General features: G+C 47.6%; 2 pseudogenes; one reads left to right on the forward strand and one right to left on the reverse strand.

The window, feature by feature from the left end:
* LOC147115219 (uncharacterized) overlaps nt 1–24,504 on the reverse strand; it is a 55,699-nt pseudogene that overhangs the window by 18,386 nt on the left and 12,809 nt on the right.
* On the forward strand, nt 6,256–20,239 carry LOC147115220 (uncharacterized; annotated as a pseudogene).

Here is a 24,504-nt window from a genome sequence, read left to right on the forward strand (position 1 = left end):
GATGAGTATTTTTTTTAATTTACTTTTTTTGGTGGTGGTCTGTAGCACCGGCTGTATTCAGGGTAAACCAATTTGGTAAAGGGGGCATCAAACAGGTGTTAAACCCCTTATTTGCATATGCAATGGAGCCTAATGTCTGTTTCAGGCACGGGCCCCGGACGCCTCTTTTGATGCCTATGGTGGGCGGCACACATCCGGTTCCAAATGTGCATGCACACTCCAGCCGCCATATTGGACACTTTGGCACCTGTTTTACATCTGTAAAATGGGCGCAGAACCATTGAATTTCTAGGCCATATAGTCCAAGTCCAATTCTGCAGTTTTGGGTGTACTTGTTGATTTCAGGCCCAATTATGATTGAATTTTAAAGGTAAATTTTGCAAATTGAGGGTCCCAGTGCAGAGCCTGACTTAACAAGAATGCAGATTGGATAACTGAGCATAGAGGTCAGCACACCTCATTGGAGGCATTGCTAATTTTTCGACTATTAGAAGTTTTCATTGTAAATGGGTGGAAGTCACAGAGAGAATAATTTCACTACCATTAAGGATGATGGGGAAACTCTACCTCCCACATCATTAACCTAATTCTTCTTCACTTGAAGCAGGAGGTCTTCACTTCCGGGTTTCCCGACCCCTGGGAAACCCGCGCAGCAACAGTTCATTTTGTGGGAAGCGCGATTTAAATATGTTAATGAAGTGTCCTGCCACACGGACGCCATGAAACCTGCCGCCATGAAAATGTCATAACGTCCTGATGCACACAGATTTTCTCTTTGTTGTGTGTTCTACTTTGCATACGTTGTCTGGCCAAAATGTCACAGCCAACCTAAACGTACACAGAATAGAGGGTCCCACAGTGCAGCCAGTTTAATGGAAAACTGGCTGGATTGCACACAACTCCGTGCAGGAGGGTGGCGGACCCTCTCCCAATTTCTGCACTGAACCACGCCCCGAGTGCAGAAACATTTTATTAGAAGGGGATTTATTGCCCTCTTAGAGATGCTACTTTTCATACTTTCTCACATTCCTATTAGGCTCTGCCGCTGGCTGTCACAAAGTTCCCGGTCAGTCCTTGGAGTATCCTCAAGTTGCGGGAAGTGAAACAGATAGTTGTACGATGATTGCAAAGCTGTACTTAGCTCCGATGGTTGAGTGATTGGATCAATGGGGTATATGGGTGCCAGGGAACATGAAGGTGCACTTTAACACTGCAGCTCTCTCACCAACAACCACTGATTGATTATTTGCAGGAGTTATGTAGATTTTGCAATCTTGTTTTTATTGATGCCCTGGCATTCTATAATAGGGAATCTATAAGTACCAATTCTTATTAATAACTGTTAAGTCTAAGTAATATCTTCCACTGACCTCATCTCCAGCACCATCACCAGTATGCTTATCTAAGCTAAAGATCTCATCCTTCATTATGGATTCTTCCGTATTGCTATCTAAGAATAAAAACAAGAATAAAACAGGCATTTTATATTTCTCAGTGGCAATGGTGTTTCATACGACACTTTGCCTTGTCCTATGAAAGGCACAGAATTTCATTAAAAACCCTGACCACCTTAAAAATACCAATCATCACTCATTCTTCAGAACAGTAGACAAATATTTCCCCCCAGTATTTTACTTTAAAAAGAAATGACTAACCTTACTTTTGGTCAGTTTGAATGGCTGATGATTAAAATTGTGCTGTGTGTCATTTTCCTGCAGTCGATTTGTGAAACACAATTTTGTTTGAAAGAGAAAACAGCTAATCACAATCCACCTGTAATAATATTCCTTCCACACTTTTCAAGTCACTTTTATAAACTGTATAGAATCATAGAATAGTACAGCACAGAAGGAGGCCATTCGGCCCATCGCGTCTGTGCCGGTTCTCTCGAAGAGCAATCCAGTTAGTCCCACTCTCTCCGCCGCCCCCCCCCCCCCCCACCGCCCCCACTCTTTCCCCATATTCCTGCAATATTTTCTCCTTCAAGTATTTATCCAATTCCCTTGCAGGCTACTATTGAATCTGTTTCCACCACCCCATCAGGCAGTGCATTCCAAATCCTAACCACTCGTTGCGTAAAAAAGTTTTTCCTCACGTCGCCTCTGGTTCTTTTGCCAATCACCTTAAATCTCGTGCCCTCTCTCTCGTTATCGTATAAAATCATGAAAGTTCATTCAGCCAGCTGTGCAGTACAGAAAACTTTTGAATTATTGCTCAGCCTGCAAGTTAGAAAGCCTAATATACTAACTAGTACATGGAGGTGCTGATAGATGGGATGTCTCGGAGCGGGTGCAGAGCATTCTGAAGGGGGAGGGGGATCAGCCAGTTGTCGTGGTACATGTAGGTACCAACGATGTAGGTAAAAAGAGGGAGGAGGTCCTACAAGCTGAATTTAGGGAGTTAGGAGCTAAATTGAAAAGTAGGACCTCAAAGGTAGTAACCTCTGGATTGCTACCAGTGCCACGAGCTAATAAGTTTAGAGAGAGTAAGATAGATAAGCTAAATACGTGGCTTGAGCAGTGGTGCAAGGGAGAGGGATTTAAATTCTTGAGGCATTGGAACCAGTTCTTGGGGAGGAGTGACCTGTACCAAGGGGACGGTCTACACCTGAACTGTGAGGGAGCCGATGTCCTCGGGGTAATATTTTCTAGGGCGGTTCGGGAGGATTTAAACTAATTTGGCAGGGGGATGGGAACCTAGGTAGTGGAAAAGAGGGAAGTCATATGAAGTCAGAAATAGATGGTAGAAAGGTGAGAAGCAATAAGCAAAGGAGAGAAACACAAAGGGCCAAACTAATTCATAATGAGAGTGTGAAAAAAGCAAGCCTGAAGGCTTTGTATCTTAATGCTAGAAGCATTAGGAACAAGGTGGATGAATTAGTTGTGGAAATAGAGGTAAACAAGTATGATTTGATTGGGATTACAGAAACGTGGCTGCAGGGTGGGCAAGGCTGGGAACTTAACATCCAGGGATATACAATATTTAGGAAGGATCGGCAAAAAGGTAGGGGAGGTGGGGTAGCATTGCTGGTAAAGGAGGGGATTAATGCAATGGAAAGGAAGGATATTAACTCGGATGAAACGGAATCTGTATGGGTAGAAATGAGAAATAGCAAGGGGAGGAAAACGTTAGTGGGTGTGATATATAGGCCTCCAAATAGTAATATGGAGGTGAGGGAAGGCATAAAAAGGGAAATTAGAGAAGCGTGCGATAAGAGCACAGCTGTCATCATGGGTGACTTTAATTTACATATTGATTGGACTACCCAAATTAGTAAAAATTCTGAGGAGGAGGAATTCCTGGAATGTTTTCGGGACGGTTATCTGGACCAATATGTCGAGGAGCCGACTCGAGATCAGGCCATTTTAGACTGGGTATTGTGCAATGAGAAGGGACTTATCAGCAATCTTCTTGTACGAGGCCCCTTGGGTCAGAGCGATCATAATATGATCGAGCTCTCAGTCGAGATGGAGAGTGAGGAAATTGAATCAGAGACTAAGGTCCAGAACTTAAATAAAGGGAATTACGAGGGTATGAGACGGGAATTGGGTAAGATTGATTGGGTGGTGTTTCTGGGGGGATTGACAGTGGATAGACAATGGCAAGCATTCAAAGATAGAATGGAAGAATTCCAGAACATGTTTATACCGGTTTGGCATAAAAATAAACCTAAAAAGGTGACTCAACCGTGGATAACGAGGGAAATTAGGGAGAGCATAAAATCAAAAAAAAGGGCATATCAACTGGCAAAAAAAAGCACCAGACCGGAAGATTGGGGGCAGTACAGGATACAGCAAAAGAGGACAAAGGGATTAATCAGGAAGGGGAAAATAGAATACGAAAGTAAACTTGCAGCAAACATAAAGACAGACTGCAAAAGCTTTTATCGGTATATCAGGAGGAAAAGACTGGTAAAATCCCAAGTCGGTCCCTTGCAGTCCGATTCGGGAGAATATATAATGGAGAATAAGGAAATGGCAGACCAATTAAACTCATACTTTGGTTCTGTATTCACAAAGGAGGACACAAATAACCTCCCAGGAATATCGGCAAACATAGGGACTAATGAGAGGGAGGAGCTGACAGAAATTAGTATCTCTAGGGATATGGTGTTGGGTAAGTTGAGGGGACTGAAGGCCGACAAATCCCCGGGGCCTGATAAACTACATCCTAGGGTACTTAAGGAGGTGGCCCTGGAGATAGCAGATGCTCTAAGGATCATCTTCCGGAACTCCATTGACTCGGGAACAGTACCCGTGGATTGGAGGGTAGCTGATGTTACCCCAATATTTAAAAAGGGGGGTAGAGAGAAAGCAGGGAATTATAGACCAGTAAGCCTTACATCGGTTGTGGGCAAAATGCTAGAGTCCATTATTAAGGATAAAATAGCGGAGCACTTGACAAATGGGGAAAGGATCGGACAGAGTCAACATGGATTTACAAAGGGTAAATCGTGTTTGACTAATCTGCTGGAATTTTTTGAGGAAGTAACTGGTAAAATAGATGGGGGAGAGCCAGTGGATGTGGTGTACCTTGACTTCCAGAAAGCCTTCGATAAGGTTCCACACAAAAGATTATCATGCAAAATTAAGGCTCATGGGATTGGGGGCAAAGTATTAACGTGGATAGAGAACTGGCTGGCGGATAGAAAACAGAGAGTTGGAATAAACGGCTCGTTTTCGGAGTGGCAGGCAGTGACCAGCGGGGTGCCGCAAGGATCTGTCCTGGGACCCCAGCTGTTCACAATATATATAAATGATCTGGATCAGGGAATTGGATGCAATATTTCCAAATTCGCTGACGACACTAAACTAGGAGGAGGGGTGGGCTCTGATGAGGATGTCAGGAGGCTACAGTGCGATTTGGACAGGTTGGGGGAATGGGCGGATACGTGGCAGATGCACTATAATGTGGATAAATGCGAGGTTATCCACTTTGGGGGTAAAAACAGGAGGGTGGATTATTATCTAAATGGCAATAGATTGGGAGATGGGGAAGTGCAGAGGGACCTGGGTGTTCTTGTGCACCAGTCACTGAAGGAGAGCATGCAGGTGCAACAGGCGATTAAGAAGGCAAATGGTATGTTGGCCTTCATATCAAGGGGGTTCGAGTATAGGAATAGGGATACCTTACTACAGCTGTACAAGGTGCTGGTGAGACCGCATCTGGAGTATTGTGTACAGTTTTGGTCGCCCCATCTGCGGAAGGATGTTCTTGCCATGGAAAGAGTGCAGCGGCGATTCACCAGGCTGATACCTGGAATGGCGGGAATGACCTACGAGGAGAGATTGAATAGTTTGGGCTTGTACTCACTGGAGTTTAGAAGATTGAGAGGGGATCTCATCGAAACATATAAAATTATGGCAGGCCTGGATAGGCTGAATTCAGAGAGAATGTTTCCAATGGCAGGGGAGCACAGAACCAGGGGCCACAGTCTAAAAATAGCGGGCAAATCATTTAAAACAGAGATGAGGAAGAATTTCTTCACTCAAAGAGTGGTGAGCCTGTGGAATTCCCTGCCACAGAGGGCTGTGAAGGCTAATTCAATAAATATTTTCAAGAGAGAATTGGATATATTTCTGAAGGCTAAGGGGATTAAGGGTTACGGAGAAAAGGCGGGGACGGGGTACTGAACTGGTAAGATCAGCTATGATCTCAGACGAAGATCAGCCATGATCTCATTGAATGGCGGAGCAGGCTCGAAGGGCCGAATGGCCTACTCCTGTTCCTATCTCTATGTTTCTATGATGCAATGGTGTGATGCAAGAGAGCATGGCAATAAGTAACAGACTACAAGCAGAGTTTCCAACCAGCAACCTAGTCCCACTAGCATGGAAGGTGCATGCAACAAATGGTGAAAAAAGGGTCGCAATCCCTTTTGCTGGATACCTGCCCAATTAGTGCCGCGCACAATCTTCTAACAGGTGCAAGAGATTCACTTTAATATGCTAACACATGCTGGTGACTCCTAGTGCAATTTCTTGTCTGTTGAGAATGCGATCATGCTGTGCAATCTGCTTGTCCATGCTGAAAATAGAAGCTCCATATTTGAAGGAGTTCTTAAAGGTATCCCCAAGATATTCAGCGTTCCTCGAACTACTGCTCTCGCCGCATCCAGAGATCCACGCTCAACGCCATGCGTCGCCACATGAACACTCTCGACCTCTCTCTTCAGCAGCACCGAAGCACTATCTCAAAGCTGTCCTGGTCCGCAGTTCCATTTCATCCTTTGCCTCATCCGGCGCTTCAACAAACATGATAACGAGAGGGAGGGCACGAGATTTAAGGTGATTGGCAAAAGAACCAGAGGCGACGTGAGGAAAAACTTTTTTACGCAATGAGTGGTTAGGATTTGGAATGCACTGCCTGATGGGGTGGTGGAAACAGGGTGGATAAAGGGGAACCAGTGGATGTAGTGTATTTGGACTTCCAAAAGGCATTTGACAAGGTTCCACACAAAAGATTACTGATCAAGATAAGAAATCACGGGATTGGGGGTAATATTCTGGCGTGGGTGGAGGATTGGCTATCTAACAGAAAACAAAGAGTTGGGATAAATGGTTCATTCTCGGGCTGGCAATCAGTAACTAGTGGTGTTCCGCAGGGGTCAGTGCTGGGGCCCCAACTCTTTACAATCTATATTAACGATTTGGAGGAAGGGACCGAGTGCAACATATCCAAGTTTGCCGACGGTACAAAGATGGGAGGGAAAGCAGTGAGTGAGGAGGACATAAAAAACCTGCAAAAGGACATAGACAGGCTAAGTGAGTGGGCAGAAATTTGGCAGATGCAATATAATGTTGGAAAGTGTGAGGTTATGCACTTTGGCAGAAAAAAATCAAAGAGCAAGTTATTATCTAAATGGAGAGAAACTGCAAAGTGCTACAGTACAAAGGGATCTGGGGGTCCTGGTGCATGAAACACAAAAAGTTAGTATGCAGGTGCAGCAGGTGATCAGAAAGGCCAATGGAATCTTGGCTTTTATTGCAAGGGGGATGGAGTATAAAAACAGGGAAGTCTTACTGCAGTTATACAGGGTATTGGTGAGGCCACACCTGGAATACTGCGTGCAGTTTTGGTTTCCATATTTAAGAAAAGATATACTTGCTCTCGAGGCGGTTCAGAGAGGTTCACTCGGTTGATTCCGGAGATGAGGGGGTTGACGTATGAGGAAAGGTTGAGTAGGTTGGGACTCTACTCATTGGAGTTCAGAAGAATGAGAGGCGATCTTATCGAAACATATAAGATTGTGAGGGGGCTTGATCGGGTGGATGCGGTGAGGATGTTTCCACTGATGGGTGAGTCTAGAACTAGGGAGCATAATCTAAGAATAAGGGGCTGCCCTTTCAAAACTGAGATGAGGAGAAACTTCTTCACTCAGAGGGTAGTAAATCTATGGAATTTGCTACCCCAGAGAGCTGTGGAAGCTGCAACATTAAATAAATTTAAAATGGAAATAGACAGTTTCCTAGCAGATAAGGGAATTAGGGGTTACGGGGAGAGGGCAGGGAAGTGGACGTGAGTCTAGATTCGGATCAGCCATGATCCTATTGAATGGCGGAGCAGGCCCGAGGGGCCGTATGGCCTACTCCTGCTCCTATTTCTTATGTTCTTAAAAACTTTTTTTCTTCCTTTCAGATGTCAAGGATCGCAAGCTTCAACAACTCTAGGACACCAACGCCCCTCCGGAACCACCTTCCCCTTCACTTTCCTCTGACCCCATCCCTTCTTCCAATCTCAGCCCCTGCCGTGTTTTCACTAGCCCCTCTGACCTTCCCCTCTCTGACTCTGAACAATCAGTCCTTAGCAAAGGCCTGAGCTTCACCCCCTTACGCCCCCACCTCAATGAATTCCGAGCTCGGCACAATGCCGAGCTCTTTTTCCATCGCCTTCATCTCCGTGCCCACTTCTTTGGCCAGGAGTCTTTCCCCCGCACGGCAGACCCTTTCTCCCGCTTTCAGAATTCTCATTCTACCTGGACCCCTCCCTCTGGCCTCTTACCCTCTCTAGATCTTTTCACTGCAAACTGCCGGCGTGACATCGGCTGTCTCAATTTCTCTGCTCGTCTCATTCACTCCAACCTACCTCCCTCTGAACTTGCAGTACTCCGTTCTCTCCGATTCAACCCAGACATTGTCATTAAACCTGCTGACAAGGGGGGTGCTGTTGTTGTTTGGCAAACTGACCTCTACTATGTGGAGGCTGAACGTCAACTCTCCGACATCTCCTCCTACCTTCCCCTGGACCATGACCCAACTACCAAACATCAAGCCTCTGGGGATCTTCCCTCCATGGCTGTCAACCTCATAGTCCCCCAACCCCGCACAGCCCACTTCTACCTCCTTTCCAAGATCCACAAACAGGGCTGCCCTGGTAGACCCATCGTTTCAGCCTGTTCTTGCCCCACTGAACGGATTTCTTCTTATCGCGACTCTATTTTTTTCTCCCCTTGTCCAGTCTCTTCCCACCTACATTCGCGACTCTTCCGATGCCCTCCGCCACTAACAGTTTCCAGTTTCCTGGCCCCAACTGTCTCCTTTTCACTATGGACGTCCAATCCCTCTACACCTCCATCCCCCACCAGGATGGCCTGAGGGCGCTCCACTTCTTCCTTGAACAGAGGCCCAACCAGTCCCCATCCGGCCACCACCCTCCTCCGCCTGGCTGAACTTGTTCTCACATTGAACAACTTCTCCTTTGACTCCACTCACTTCCTCCAAATTAAAGCTGTTGCTATGGGAACCCACATGGGTCCTAGCTATGCCTGCCTTTTTGTGGGATATGTGGAACATTCTTTGTTCCAGTCCTACTCGGGTCCCCCTGCCTCACTTCTTTTTCCGGTACATTGATGACTGTATTGGTGCCATGTCCTGCTCTCGCCCTGAACTAGAAAATTGCATTCACTTTGCTTCCAATTTCCACCCTTCCCTCACCTTCACATGGTCCATCTCCAACTCTTCCCTTCCCTTCCCTTCCCTGTCTCCATTTCTAGGGATAGGTTATCGACAAACATCCACTACAAGCCCACTGACTCCGACAGCTACCTGGACTACACTTCCTCACACCCCGCCTCCTGTAAGGACTCTATTCCATTCTCCCAGTTTCTCCATCTCCACCACATCTGTTCTGACGATGCCACCTTCCATACTAGTGCTTCCAATATGTCTTCCTTTTTCCTTAACTGAGGATTCCCCTCTACCGTGGTTGGCATGGCCCTCGACCATGTCTGTTCCATTTCCTGCAATTCTGCTCTCACCCCTTCTCCCTCCCAGAACCACGATAGGGTTCCCCTTGTCCTCACCTTTCACCCCACCAGCCTCCACATTCAACGGATCAGCCTCCGCCATTTCCGCCACCTCCAGCATGATCCCACCACCAAACGCATCTTCCCCTCCCCACCCCCCCCTTTCAGCATTCCGAAGGGATCGCGCCCTCCACAACACCCTGGTCCACTCCTCAAACACCCACAACAGCCACTCCCCTCCCCACAGCACCTTCCCGTGCAAGCGCAGGAGATGCAACACCTGCCCTTTTACCTCCTCCCTTCCCACTGTCCAGGGCCCCAAACACCCTTTCCAGGTGAAACAGCGATTTACTTGTACTTCTTGCAATTTAGTGTACTGTATTCGCTGATCACGATGCGGTCTCTACATTGGGGAGACCAAACGCAGATTGGGTGTCCACTTTGCGGAACACCTCCATTCAGTCCGTAAGGGTGACCCAACGCTTCTGGTCGCTTGTCACTTTAATTCTCTGCTCCACTCCCACTCGGATCTCTCTGTCCTCGGCCTCTTACACTATTCCAATGAAGCTCAACGTAAGCTCAAGGAAAAGCACCTCATCTTTCGATTAGGCACTTTACAGCCTTCTGGACTCAACATTGAGTTCAACAATTTCAGACTATAACACCTGCCCTATTTTTTTGCATGGCAGCTGTTGATGATTCTGCCATCCCCATTTGCAACGTTTAATCATTCCTGCCTTCCACCCTATCACAGACCATCCCTTTTGTTCTTTCCTCCCCTCCCCGTTTCCCTGCCTCTGCACCTGCTTAAAACCTGTTACTGTACATCTCTAACTTTCTCCATTCTGACGAAGGGTCACAGACCTGAAATGTTAACTGTTTCTTTCTCCACGGATGCTGCCTGGCCTGCTGAGTATTTCCAGCATTTTCTGTTATTTCTTAAAAGTGCTGATGCTCTTATAGAATCATAACGGCACAGAAGGAGGCCATTCGGCCCATCGAGTTCGTGCCGTCTCTCTGTAGAGCAACCCAGTCAGTCCCATTCCCGTGCTCTATCCCCGTAGCCCTGCAAGTTTATTTCCCTCAAGTGCCTATCCAGTCTCCACTTGAAAACATTGAGTGTCTCCGCTTCCACCACTTCCGTCGGCAGCGAATTCCAGGTCATCACCACTGGCTGCGTAAAAAAGTTTTTCTTCACATCCCCCCTATATCTCTTGCCCAAAACCTTAAATCTGCGTCCCCTGGTCCTAGTGGGAACAGCCTTTCCCCGTCTAGCCTATCCAAACCCGTCATAATCTTGTACAGCTCTATCAAATCACCCCTCAACCTCCTTTGCTCTGATGAAAACAAATCCACCTTCTCCAACCTGTCCTTCTAGCTAAGTTCCCCCATCCCCAGAACCATTCTGGTAAATCTCCTCTGCACCTTCTCAAGGGCCTTCACATTCTTCCTAAAATGTGGTGTCAAGAACTGGACGCAATACTCCAGTTGTGGCCTAACCAGTGCTTTATAAAGGTTCAGCATAACATCTCTACTTTTGTACTCAATACCTCTATTTATGAAGACCAAGATCCCATATGCTTTGTTAACCACTCTCTCAATATGTCCTGCCACATTCAGGGAACTATGCACATTAACTCCCAGGTCCCTCTGTCCCTGCACACTCTTTAAAACTGTGCCATTAAGTGTATATTGCCTCTCCCTGTTCCTTCTGCCAAAATGCATCAACTCACACTTCTCTGTATTAAATTCCATCTGCCACTTGTCTGCCCATTCTGCTAGCCATTCTATGTCCAGTTGCAGTCGATTGATATCATCATCACTGTTTGCCACACCCCCAAGTTTGGTGTCATCGGCAAATTTAGAAATTCTACTCTGTATTCCAATATCCAGGTCATTTATATAGATCAAAAAAAGCAGTGGCCCCAGCACTGACCCTTGGGGAACACCACTATCTACCATCCTCCAAGTCTTAAAAACAGCCATTTACCACAACTTGCTGTTTTCTGTCCTTAAGCCAATTCCTTATCCAAGTTGTCATTGACCCACCTATTCCATGAGCCTCAATTTTGTTAACCAGCCTTCTATGTAGTACTTTGTCAAACACCTTCCGAAAATCCATGTAGACAACATCCATTGCATTCCCCTCATCAATCCTCCCTGTTACTTCATCAAAAATGATCAAACACGATCTTCCTTTTACAAACACATGTTGGCTCTCCGAATGCCCGTTAATTTTTTCCTTGGTTATTGTTTCTAAAACTTTACCCACCACTGATGTTAAACTGACCAGCCTGTAGTTACTAGGATTGTCCTTGCACCCGTTCTTGAACAATGGTGTCTCATTTGCCACTTTCCAATCCTCAGGCACCTCCCCCACATCTAGGGAGAATTGGAAAAGTATGGTAAGCCCTTCCGCTATCTCCTCCCACAATTCCCGTAGCAACCTGGGATGCAAGCCATCTGGACCAGGCAACTTGTCCACTCGAAGCATACCCAGCCTTTCGAGTACATCCTGTCTATCAATTTTCACCCCTTCCATTGCTTCTACCTTTTCCACTTCTGCCGATATTTTGTCAGCATCCACCTCTTTCGTAAACAGCGATACAAAGTACTCATTGAATATTCTAGCCTTGCCCTGCGCCTCTAAGCATATATCACCTTCTTTGTCTCTAATAGGCCCCACCCCGCCTCTTACTACCCATTTACTGTTTACATGCCAGTAGAAGATTTTTGGGTTCCATTTTATGTTAACCGCCATTCTACTCTCATATTCTCTCTTTGCCAATCTTATTTTCATCTTCACATCCCCTCTCAACTTATTGTATTTGGTCTGGTTCTCCCTTGAAGAATTCACCTGACATGCATCATACAACCTCTTTTTTTGTTTCATCATCTTCTCTATCTCCCTTGTCATCCAAGGAGCCCTTGCTTTGGTTCCCTTACCCTTCCCTCTTGTTGGAATGTACATAGCCTGTACTTGGAACATCTCCTCCTTAAAGATCACCCATTGTTCCTTTACAGTTTTTCCTGTCAGTCTTTGGTTCCATTTTACCCTGGCTAGATCCTTTTGCATCCCATTGAAGTTGGCCCTATTCCAGTTTAGAAGTTCCACTCTAGATTGTTCCTTGTTCCTCTCCATTGCTAATCTAAATCTTATGATACGATGATCACTCATACCCAAGTGTTCTCCCAAAGACTCTTGGTCAACCTGGCCCACCTCATTCCCCAGCACCAGATCCAGCAATGCCTCCTTCCTAGTTGGGCCAAGAACATATTGGTCAAGGAAATTCTCCTGAACACATTTCAAAAATTCCTCCACTCCTTCCTTTTACCCTAGCATTATCCCAATCGATGTTTGGGTAATTAAAGTCGCCCAACATCACCACTCTATAGCTCTTGCATATCTCTGTGATTTCCCTGCAGATTTGCTCCTCTACCTCCCTCTCAGTATTTGGAGGCCTGTAGAATACTCCCAATAGCATGATCATACCCTTTTTGCTCCTCAACTCTAACCAAATGGATTCTGTCCTTATCCCCTCAAGAACATCCTCCCTTTCCAACACTGTTCGAACAGGGTTCTGACAAAAGGTCATCGACCTGAAACGTTAACTCTGTTTCTCTCTTCACAGATGCTGCCTGACCTGCTGAGTTTCTCCAGCATTTTCTGTTTTTATTTCAGATTTCCAGCATCTGCAGTATTTTCTTCTGTATTACTGTTCGAACATTGTTGACCATTTTTATTTTCAGTGGCTTCACAGGGATGGTTTTTGTTTTTTGGAGAGCTTTATAAGTCTGTTTTTTCTCTCAGGTATTCTGTTGCTTTTTTAGCCATCAAAACAGTATATTGCCGTTCCGTCATCGTCGCTGGGTCAAAATCCTGGAACTCCCTCCCTAACACCACTGTGGGAGTATCTTCACCACACGGACTGCAGCGGTTCTAGAAGGTGGCTCACCACCACCTTCTCAAGGGCAATTAGGGATGGGCAATAAATTATAGCCTTGTCAGCGACGCCACAGCCCGTGAACAAAAAAAAAGACAGGCAATGTTATGCAGAAAGGAAAAAAGCTGGATATTGCCTGAAATAGTTGACTGTAATTGAAGCATTTAAAATAATTTAAAACAGGATGATCATAAGGGGCTTACAAAAAGGGGCTCGTACAATACAAACTTCCACGCAGCTCAGGAACTTAACATTTTTTTTTATTCATTCATGGGATGTGGGCGTCGCTGGCAAAGCCAGTATTTATTGCCCATTCCTAATTGCCCTTGAGAAGGTGGTGGTGAGCCGCCTTCTTAAACCGCTGCAGTCCGTGTGGTGAAGGTACTCCCACAGTGCTGTTAGGTAGGGTGTTCCAGGATTTTGACCCAGTGACAATGAAGGATCGGCGATATACTTCCAAGTCAGGATGGTGTGTGGCTTGGAGGGGAACTTGAAGGTGGTGGTGTTCCCATGCGTCTGCTGCCCATGTCCTTCTAAGTGGTAGTAGTCGCGGGTTTGAGAGATGCTGTCATGGAAGCCTTGGCATGTTGCTCTGGTGCATCTTGTAGATGGTACACACAGCGGCCACGGTACGCTGGTGGTGGAAGGAGTGAATGTGTAAGGTGGTGGATGGGGTGCCAATCAAGTGAGCTGCTTTGTCCTGGACAGTATCGAACTTCTTGAGTGTTGTTGGAGCTGCACTCACCCAGGCAAGTGGAGAGTATTCCATCACACTCCTGACTTGTGCCTTGTAGATGGTGGAAAGGCTTTGAGGAGTCAGGAGACCATTTCCTTTTGCTTTGTACAATCATCCCTTTTGTCTCTTAATCTCTCCTGCCTTCCACCCTAACACAGACCTTCCCTTTTGTTCTTTCCTTCCCTCCTCACTTTCTCTGCCTCTGTACTTGCTTAAAACTTGTTACATCTCTGACTTTTTCCAGTTCTGATGAAAGATCTGATGTGCCTCAATAAATCCGAGACTCGATGTTAGCGAAACAAAACAAGGCTTTTATTGACTTAGAAGGTAACACACAGAGGAGAATGTATCTTCCATCCAGAGGTCTGCCGTACTGGATGTGCTGCAGGCTGGGCCAGCTTACATAGGAGCCAGGTATGGGCGGAGCCCTACACACAGTACAATACAATGGAAATGAAACTGAAACCAACCACAGTCACAGGCAGAGAAATACTGATGAGTGATGAATGGAATATTTCATCACATTCACCCCTTCTATAGATTTAGTCTGTTCGGGGGTTTGATAGTCCTCTGCGACCGACGTGGCTGTTGTGGTGCCGCGGGTGTCGGCTGGGTGTCCCCGGTGGCCTCCTGGGTCTCTGCCGGGGGTGCCGCCAGGGTTGTTGAAGGGGTAGTTGGTGGGGGTACCGTTGGTCGATGTTCTTCCGGGGGTGATGAAAGAGTAGTGGGTGGGTAAGAGTTGCTGTGGTCGTTGTTGCTGCTGTTGTCATGGTTGTTGTCGTTACCGGCTGGGGTGACGTCTTTTATGGACACGGTGTCCTCCCTTCCGTCGGCGTGCCGGACATACGCGTATTGGGGGTTGGCGTGGAGTAGGTGCACTGACTCCACGAGAGGGTCCGTCTTGTGGCCCCTTCACATGCCTTCGCACGAATACCGGACCTGGGGTGGAGAGCCATGACGGCATGGATACGCCTGAGGTGGATTTCCGGGGAAAGACAAACATTCGCTCGTGAGGTGTGGCATTAGTGGCAGTACACAATAGCGACTGTATCGAATGGAGCACATCTGGGAGGACTTCCTGCCAGCGGGAGATAGGGAGGCCTTTGGTCCTTAGAGCTAGAGTGACTGCTTTCCATACTGTCCCGTTCTCTCGCTCCACTTGACCATTACCCCGGGGGTTGTAGCTGGTGGTACGGCTCGTGGCGATCCCCCTGGACAGCATGTACTGGCGTAGCTCTTCACTCATGAAGGACACCCCCCTATCCGTATGGATGTAGCTCGGCATACCGAACAGGCAGAACAGGCTGTTGAGGCATTTAATGACCGTGGCGCTGGTCATGTCTGGGCAGGGGAAGGCGAATGGGAAACGAGAGTATTCGTCCACAATGTTCAGGAAGTAAACATTGCGGTCGACGGACGGGAGGGGGCCCTTGAAATCTAAGCTGAGCCGCTCAAAGGGCCGTGTAGCTTTGATTAAGTGGGCTTTATCTGGGCGGTAGAACCGAGGCTTGCACTCAGCGCAAGTGCGACAGTTCCTGGTCAGGGACCGAACTTCCTCAATCGAGTAGGGTAAGTTGCGGGACTTTATGAAGTGGAACAGCCGCGTGACCCCTGGGTGGCAGAGGTCATTGTGGAGGGTCTGTAGCCGATCCCCGGTGGCGCTGGCACACATCCCTCGTGAGAGGGCGTCGGGGGATTCGTTAAGGGCCCCTGGCCGGTAAATGATGTCATACTCGAAGGTGGAGAGCTCGATCCGCCACCTGAGAATCTTATCATTTTTAATCTTCCCCCTCTGTTTATTATTGAACATAAACGCTACCGACCGCTGGTCGGTAAGTAGGGTGAAGCGTTTGCCGGCTAGGTAGTGGCGCCAGTGGCGCACTGCCTCCACGATGGCTTGGGCCTCCTTTTCTACGGAGGAGTGTCTGATCTCGGGCCCTTGGAGGGTCCTCGAGAAGAAAGCTACGGGCCGCCCCGCCTGGTTGAGGGTGGCCGCCAAGGCAAAGTCAGACGCATCACTTTCCACTTGAAAGGGAGTGTTCTCATCCACTGCCTGTAGCGTGGCCCGCTCAATATCCTGCTTAATGCTTTTGAAGGCGGCGTGGGCCTCAGCAGAGAGCGGAAAAGAGGATGCTTTCAAGAGGGGGCGGGCTTTGTCGGAGTAGTTGGGGACCCATTGGGAATAATAAGAAAATAACCCCAGGCACCTTTTCAGGGCTTTGGGAGTGTTGGGCAGGGGCAGCTCCCGTAGGGGGCGCAATTGGTCGGGGTCTGGTCCGATTTCCCCATTCTCCACCACGCTGCCTAGTATGCAGAGGCGCGTGGTGTTGTAAACGCACTTGTCCTCGTTGTAGGTGAGGTTGAGTTTTTGTGCGGTTTTCAGGAACCTCTCGAGGTTCGAGTCGTGATCCTGCTGGTTGTGACCACAGATGGTGACGTTGTCAAGGTAGGGGAAGGTTGCCTGCAAGTGGTGGTCATCGACCATGCGGTCCATCTCCCTCTGGAAGACCAAGACCCCATTCGTCACCCCAAAGGGGACTCTGAGGAATTGGTAGAGGCGTCCGTTCACCTCGAAGGCGGTGTACGGGCGGTCCTCTGGTCTGATAGGGAGCTGGTGGTACGCTGACTTGAGGTCGATGGTGGAGAACACCCAATATTGGGCGATTTGGTTCACCATTTCTGATATGCGGGGTAGCGGGTAGGCGTCTAGTTGGGTGTACCTGTTGATCGTTTGGCTATAGTCGATCACCATCCGTTTCTTCTCGCTACCCCTTACCACCACCACTTGGGCGCGCCACGGGCTATTGCTGCGTTCAATAATGCGCTCTTTCAGGAGCCTGTCTACCTCGGTTGTGATAAACCGCCTGTCCTCCCAGCTGTACCTCCTGCTTTTGGTTGCTATTGGCCGGCAGTTAGGGGTAAGGTTCGCGAATAGCGAAGGCGGCTTTACCTTCAGGGTAGCCAGACCGCACACTGTGAGGGGCGGCTGGGACCCACCGTAATTGAGCGTGATGCTTTGGTGGTAGCACTGGAAATCCAGGCCCAAGATCACGCTCGCACATAGATTCTTCATGATTAATACTTTAAAATTATCGTATACAGTTCCGTTAACGGACAATTGTACCGTGCAGTAACCCATAATGGTCGATGTCTGGGTTTTATCAGCCATAGAGATGGACCACCTTTAGGGAGAGTTGTTGTACCAGTTCAGGGTGGATAAAAACTCTCCATGCTTCCACTGTCAATTAAACATTTAACCCTGCACCCGTTTACCTCGATGTCCACCATTGATTTGGATAGCGGGTGCGGCCTGGTCTGGTCCACTGTGACCGATGCCACTGTAGGGCCCTGATCGAGACAAGATGGTGTCCACGCTGTCTGCTCACAAGATGGAGGACCCCACGAGGTCGGGCAAGATGGCGTCCAAGATGGCCGCTCCCACGGCGCACACGCGGCGGTGGCGGGTTTTCCGGCGGGGTTCCCTCTGCACACCTTCCCGAAGTGCCCCTTCTTACCGCACTTAAAGCAGGTGGTGCCTTTCGCCGGGCACAGGTTTCTGGTGTGCTTCGGCTGCCCGCAGAAGTAGCAGTTGGGTCCCCGACGTGTCGCGGCTGTCGTAGGGCTTCTGGGGGGAGAGCGGGGCCCCGACGGTGTCGGGCTGCCGGGCGGGGAAGATGCCTTCCAAGATGGCGGCGCCCTTGGTGCACACGTGGCGGCGTGGACGGCGCGGGCTGAAGAGTAGGCGTCCGAGTTTCTCTGGGCCACATCCAGGGATCGTGCTGTGTCCGCAGCCTGTTTCAGGTCCAATCCCGTTTTTTCCAGCAGTCTCTGCCGGATGTAAGTGGAGCTGAGGCCTGTGATAAAGGCATCGCGAACAAGCTCGTCAGTGTACACTGCGGCTTTTACATCTTGGCACTTGCAGTCTTTGCCAAGCGTTTTCAGGGTGCCTAGGAACTCCTCCACCGATTCCCCAGGTCGCTGTGCGCGAGTAGCGAGCAGATGCCTAGCATACACCTCATTCGTAGGCTGCTGGTAATGCACCTTTAAGATGTCGCAGGCGGCCGGGTACGTGTCGGCGTCTTGGATGAGGGGGTAAACCCGGTGGCTTACCCAATTCCGCAGAATTCCGAGTTTCATACTCGCAGCGTCCATAGCGTCTTTGACGGCTGCGGAATTGTCCAGGAAGAATTCCATACACATAAACCAGTGTCCGAAGTGTGCCGATGCGTCCGAAGCATGCTGGTCCAAATCCAAACGTTCGGGTTTCAAGAGTTGATCCATTGTGTTGAAAATTAAGTCAATAAAATTGATGTGCCTCAATAAATCCGAGACTCGATGTTAGCGAAACAAAACAAGGCTTTTATTGACTTAGAAGGTAACACACAGAGGAGAATGTATCTTCCATCCAGAGGTCTGCCATACTGGATGTGCTGCAGGCTGGGCCAGCTTACATAGGAGCCAGGTATGGGCGGAGCCCTACACACAGTACAATACAATGGAAATGGAACTGAAACCAACCACAGTCACAGGCAGAGAAATACTGATGAGTGATGAATGGAATATTTCATCACAAGATCTTCTACCTGAAACGTTAACTCAGTTTCTCTCACCACAGATGCTGCCTCACCTGCTGAATATTTCCAGCACTTTGTTTATATTTCAGATTTCCAGCATCTGCAGTATTTTGCTTTTGTAATGATGTGGGTTGTTTTTGAAGTTCCCCAAATTCAGTGGCTGGATTTTCCTCCAGCAGTTGGGAAGGAGGCGGGACTACAACTTTCGGGTTTTAGTCCCGCCTCCATCGAGTTGCGGCCAATCCACGCGATTTTCCCTTGATTGACCTTGTTGAGCCCGCCCAGCGGGCTCAGCGGGCCAATTAAGGGCCACCCGGCAACAGGTGACGTCGCAGACTGAAATTTCATCTGTCAAGAGATTTTGACAGATGAAATATCAGTGTTTCACAGCTGTTTGAAGCTGTCAAACACTGACAGTCTTATTTCTAACCTGAGTCCTTCTAGGCAGACTCAGTTAGAACTCTCGCCAGCACTGAAAGCTGAAGGCTGTCACTTTTGACAGCTTGCGGCCATTCAGCTTTCAGTGCCGGCTGAATGAATGGACTCCCGCAGCCTAGATGAAGAAAGGCTTAAAAGGTAAGTACAGGTAATTTAAACTTATTTAATCACTTTATACACACCAAACACACTTACCTTTGCACTCATACACCCATCACTCACCTGAACACCGACAGCTCGACCCCTCCAAGTCCTTCAACCCGACGGCCCGCCTGCTCTAACCTGGCGTGGTTTGGAGCCATCAGGAATCCCACACGACACCCTTCAAAATAGGGATTAGGCTAAAAACTGCCCGTTAACAGGTGGTTAATTGGCACTAATCCCTTCCCGCCTCGGGTGGGCGGGTCCCATCCCAGTGCAGGGCGGGTACCCGCCTGCTGGGAAACTTACGTGGAGGCAGGTTTTGGGCGGGATGGTGTCAGGACCCCCGAAATTGGGATTTTTGCCACCTGCCCACCTGAAACCCTGCCCGACGGCGCCAAGAAAATTGACCCCAGTATCTTTGGAAGGACTGTGAAAATGTTTGCCCCCCACCCCCACATGAGACAACAACATACCTTTAAATGACCACCTGCCTTTAAATGCCAGCTACAGCCATTTCGAAGATTCAAATGCACCAGATAATTTATCCTTCTCCCTTTGGCAAGCTCCCATCTGGAGCTTGATTGCATATCTAATTTGGATGACCTCAGAAGATGCAGAAGGCTCAGCCACTCCATTTTAAGCAACTTAAAAGTTTGCAGCAGACAAATCCTGCAAGCCGAGCAACAGGACTGGAAAATCCCAGGTGAACTCAGGGCCCAATGCTGGAAGGAGGTCCAGAAGTTTCACAACACGAAGAATTCAGAGAAGTCATAGCTGACCACTGTTCTACACTCAGGCAAAATCAGCTGACCTCATACAGATACACCCTCAATAGTTGCATGAATAGAGAAGCACAGCAGCTGCAGGTTGGCATTCATATCACCAGTTCTGTGACATCATGCAACACTGCACAAGTGACTCCCATGTGCCACCTCCAAAATCACTGATCCCACAGCAGTTCAAGTAAGAGACCCCTCTGGTACTAATGCAGGTACATCAGAAGTTGGAAACACAGGTGGCAGGGGTTACGGATTGCATGCAACCAACTTGTACTGAGCTATTCCCCCAGCTAGCAGACTGCTTTGGGTTAAGATACCTATGGAAGGCACACAAAGATGTTTATGACTCAAAGACATATACATGCCAGACAAAGTCTTGAAAATGTAAAGCACATTGACACAAACACCAGATACATGCTGATTGCTGCTGCACTTTGGACTAGCTGACAACAGCCACTGCACATATTGGGGGGACTTTTAACTCCAAAACGGGTGGGTTGGAATCGTGTGGGAGGTTAAAGTGTTAAAAATGTGAATCCCAACCCGCCCACTTCCAGTTTTAACGGAGGCGGGACGCGGGCGGGCAGCCAACCCACTCCCAGGAGGCAGGTTGGCACTTTAAATATTATAAATGAGGGTGGAAGCCTCGGATTTAACCTGCAGTGGCCAGCTGGAGATCCTGGGCCTCAGGATCCCCGACAACTGCAGCAAGGCGAGGAGAGCCTTGGGGAGCAATCCTTGTGGGCCGGGAGGTGCAGGCGTTCTTCCTCCCAGCCCCCCCACCATAAAAAATTGGACATGATGGAAATTTAAATAAAAATAAAGTGTGAAACTACACAACAGTAGTTGTAAAGAGTAAGTGGCAAGTTAGCTGAGTTTGGTGGTATATAAAGCAGTCCTTTCTCTGTGATAGGCCTGTTGTGTATTTTCAGCATTTTATGTTTATAATTTTAAAGAAAAGACTTGCATTTATATCGCACCATTCATGACCACCGGACATCCCAAAGCACTTTACAGCCAATGAAGTACTTTTTAAAGTGTAGTCACTGTTGTAATGTAGGAAATGCGGCAGCCAATTTATGCACAGCAAGTTCCCACAAACAGCAATGTGATAATGTCCCGATAATCTGTTTTGGTGATGTTGATTGAGGGATAAATATTGTCTAGGGCACCGGGGAGAACTCCCCTGCTCTTCTTCGAAATAGTACCATGGGATCTTTTTCGTCTACCCGAGAGGGCAGACGGGGCTTCGGTTTAACATCTCGTCTGAAAGACGGCACCGCCGACAATGCAGTACTCCCTCGGCACTGCACTGGAGTGTCAACCTAGGCAGCTATCTCGTCTATGTGGCTCAGTTCCACACCACGCTTTTAGTCCAACTGAGAAATCAGGGGTGTAGGCATTCTGCATTTAATGAAAAATGAAGGTGTGTGTTCACATAATGAGGAGAATCCACTGGTTTTGTCAACTTACCACAGGAAAACGTCTCTGAAAAAGATGATAAATCCAGATTGTGTGAAAATTCTTCTAAACCATCCAAGCAAAGAAGACTGCTACCACAATCTGCATTCCTCTTTTCCTCCTGGTAGTCATTACTGTTCATTTCATCCTGGTTTGAAGCCCAGGCATAAACAGAGAAGTAATACAGTGTATGCACCAGATATGCAAATAATATTTTCAACAGAAGGGCACCAATTCATATACAAACATTTCTGTACATGCCACCATTGGCGATGTACTGCCAAGAATGGAAATTTGGTTCTGCTTAGACAATACTCGTGACAATAGCTGGCAGAAAGTTGGGTGACACAAAGTTGATCTCACAATTGCAACTATTTTAGCCATGAAGCATATCCTGATAGTGAATGTTTAGCTAAATATAGATGCAAATTATACTGCGCTACCAAGCCAAACAGCCAGTCCATTTAACTGATAAATGAACATTCACTGTATGTTGATGAAATAGAAATTCACAAAGATCTATTTTCTCATTGAAACTTATAAAATTCTAACAGGACTGGACAGACTAGATGCAGGAAGGATGTTCCCGATGGCCGGGGAGTCCAGAACCAGGGGTCACAATCTAAGGATAAGGGGTAGGCCATTTAGGACAGAGATGAGGAGGAATTTCTTCACCCAGAGAGTGGTGAACCTGTGGAATTCGCTACCACAGAAGGCAGTTGAGGCCAATTCATTAAATATATTCAAGAAGGAGTTAGATATATTTCTTAAGGCTAAAAGGATATGGGGAGAAGGCAGGGACAGGATACTGAATTTGGATGATCAGCCATGATCTCATTGAATGGCGGAGCAGGCTCGAGGGGACGAATGGCCTACTCCTGCTCCTATCTTCTATGTTTCTATCTAAACCATTGTATTCACTTTTGTTAAATAAAAATAATCTTAGTGGTTAACTTTGTGTGTTTATTCAGCAAGTAGCTCAGCTATACAAACCAAGGAAGTTCCTGGTTCAATCCCCGGCCTGTGCTGAATAAACTGAACTCAGACAGGCAGTGGGATTGGTGTTACAGTTGACCTCAGTGTCCTGGGTTATGGGGGGTGGGCGAAATCAGCAAGGCTTCCCACTCCTGATTGTTGTGCAAGTTCAGTGAGCACAGCTTTGGTTTTACCTGCAGACAAACAGTTTACTGACTGACACTCACCATCAAGGCTCATACATGAACAACGAAGGCTCAGGCAAAGTTCCACTGGGTGATTGGCAATGTGGAATCACACCCCAATAAGAGTTAATGGTCCAGAAATTCGGGCGTGCCCAGTTTTGGGCGAGCGAGGGGCGCAGCGTGCATTCCCTGTGTATGAATGGTGAGGCCCAAGGCTCCCCAGATATTGAGCCTTGGGCCTCATTATAATGGGGCCAGCGAAGAGCAGAGCAAAATCAGGAGCGGTGGCAATGGGTGGTGGAGGAGGGGGTGGGGTGGGGTGGGGGGAGAGAGTGGCGGCGATTGATTCCTTTAACGTGGGATCGGGAGGACCAAGCATGTTTCAGGCATGAGTAAAGGATGTATTTTTTTGTCCATACCAAATATGGCGGGCTATGCACTTTTAGCTGGAAATGTGCACATACTTCCAGTTACCCCCCCTCCCCAAGTAGCACCCGAAAAACGGGCGCTGCGCAGACCAATTTCTAGGCCAATATCTTCAAGCGTGGAGGAGGGGAGAAAAGGGGCAAACTATCAAATAAAGATGCAAATCATGTAACAGAAAATTCTTACTGATTTCATTGTGAATTCTTGATAACTGAATCTGTAATGCAATGGAATAAAGTGGCCTCATTCCCTTGTAATAAAATGAAAATCTTTCAGCCTGCAGTCCAAATGATTGTGAAAATCATTCTATGAAATAATTTGCATTTGTACACATCAATTTAACTAGTCAGAAAATCTATACCGCAGCTAAATATCTTCTATATATGCATACATTCACCATTAGTAATAGGCGTATAAGTTTCAAATCCCTCCATGGCCTCGCCCCTTCCCATCTCTGTAATCTCCTTCAGCCCCACAACGCCCCGCCCCAGGCCAAGATATCTGCGCTCCTCTAATTCTGCCCTCTTGAGCATCCCTGATTATAATCGCTCAACCTTTGGTGGTTGTGCCTTCTGTTGCCTAGGCCCTAAGCTCTGGAATTCCCTGCCTAAACCTCCCCACCTCTCTTTCCTCCTTTAAGACGCTCCTTAAAACCTACCTCTTTGACCAAGCTTTTGGTCACCTGCCCTAATCTATCCTTATGTGGATCGGTGTCAAATTTGTTGTCCTAAAATACTCCTGTGCAGCACCTTGGGACGTTTTACTACATTAAAGGCAATGGCCCAGAAATTCCATTCGCAGGCCTCCCGCGGGCGGAGGGCTGCGATCTGGAAAAATCTGCGCCTAGACTGGAGGGCTCCCGGGAGGCGCAGAGTTCCATTCCTGGGCCTCTCCAAACTGCCGGTGTGCAGGGCCCACGTATCCCAGAGGCGCAGGCGGTTCGCAGCATCCCTGGGATCACGTCGGCCGTGGGGAGTCAATCAGAGAAGGGAATCTCCATTCATACATTGGACAGGAAGACGGAACTCTCCACCCGCAGAGGCGCTGCTCCAGGGCAGCTGGAGGATTTGTCAAGAGCTTTCTTGACAGATCGGAAATGCCGGTTTCCAGCGCATGCCTGAAACTGGCATTTCCGATGTCCCTATGGGTGGGTACACAGCGCGTACACACCCGTAGCGATTGGAATTTCTGCCCCGTTATAGAAATACAAGTTGTTGTTGTATCTTTATGTAAATTACCATGATACATATGGCAAATTACTGCTTCTTTATGTAAGTTAGCCATAAATATCACTTATCAAATATCAGCTACTAATTACTTTTCAATGCACAGTATTTCACTTCAAATTCAATACAGATAAGTACAAGGTATTGTACATTGGAAAGAAAAATGGCTATAATAAGTATGCTATGAATGATGTAGAATGAGCTAAATGTGAAGTGGACAGGGATCTTTTGCTTGATATATTTTTGCCTTATTGCAGTGCATATAACAGAGCTATAACTTTGAGTTCACCCAATGGACGAATCAGATCGCTGTAATTCAGCATGAGCTTCAGCTAATACATCAATCAGATCACAGAAGATGTAGCCTCCTCG

The sequence above is a fragment of the Somniosus microcephalus genome, chromosome 7 (assembly GCF_052327205.1).
Source record: "Somniosus microcephalus isolate GS21.2 chromosome 7, FLI_Smic_1.0, whole genome shotgun sequence".
Lineage (NCBI taxonomy): Eukaryota > Metazoa > Chordata > Chondrichthyes > Squaliformes > Somniosidae > Somniosus > Somniosus microcephalus.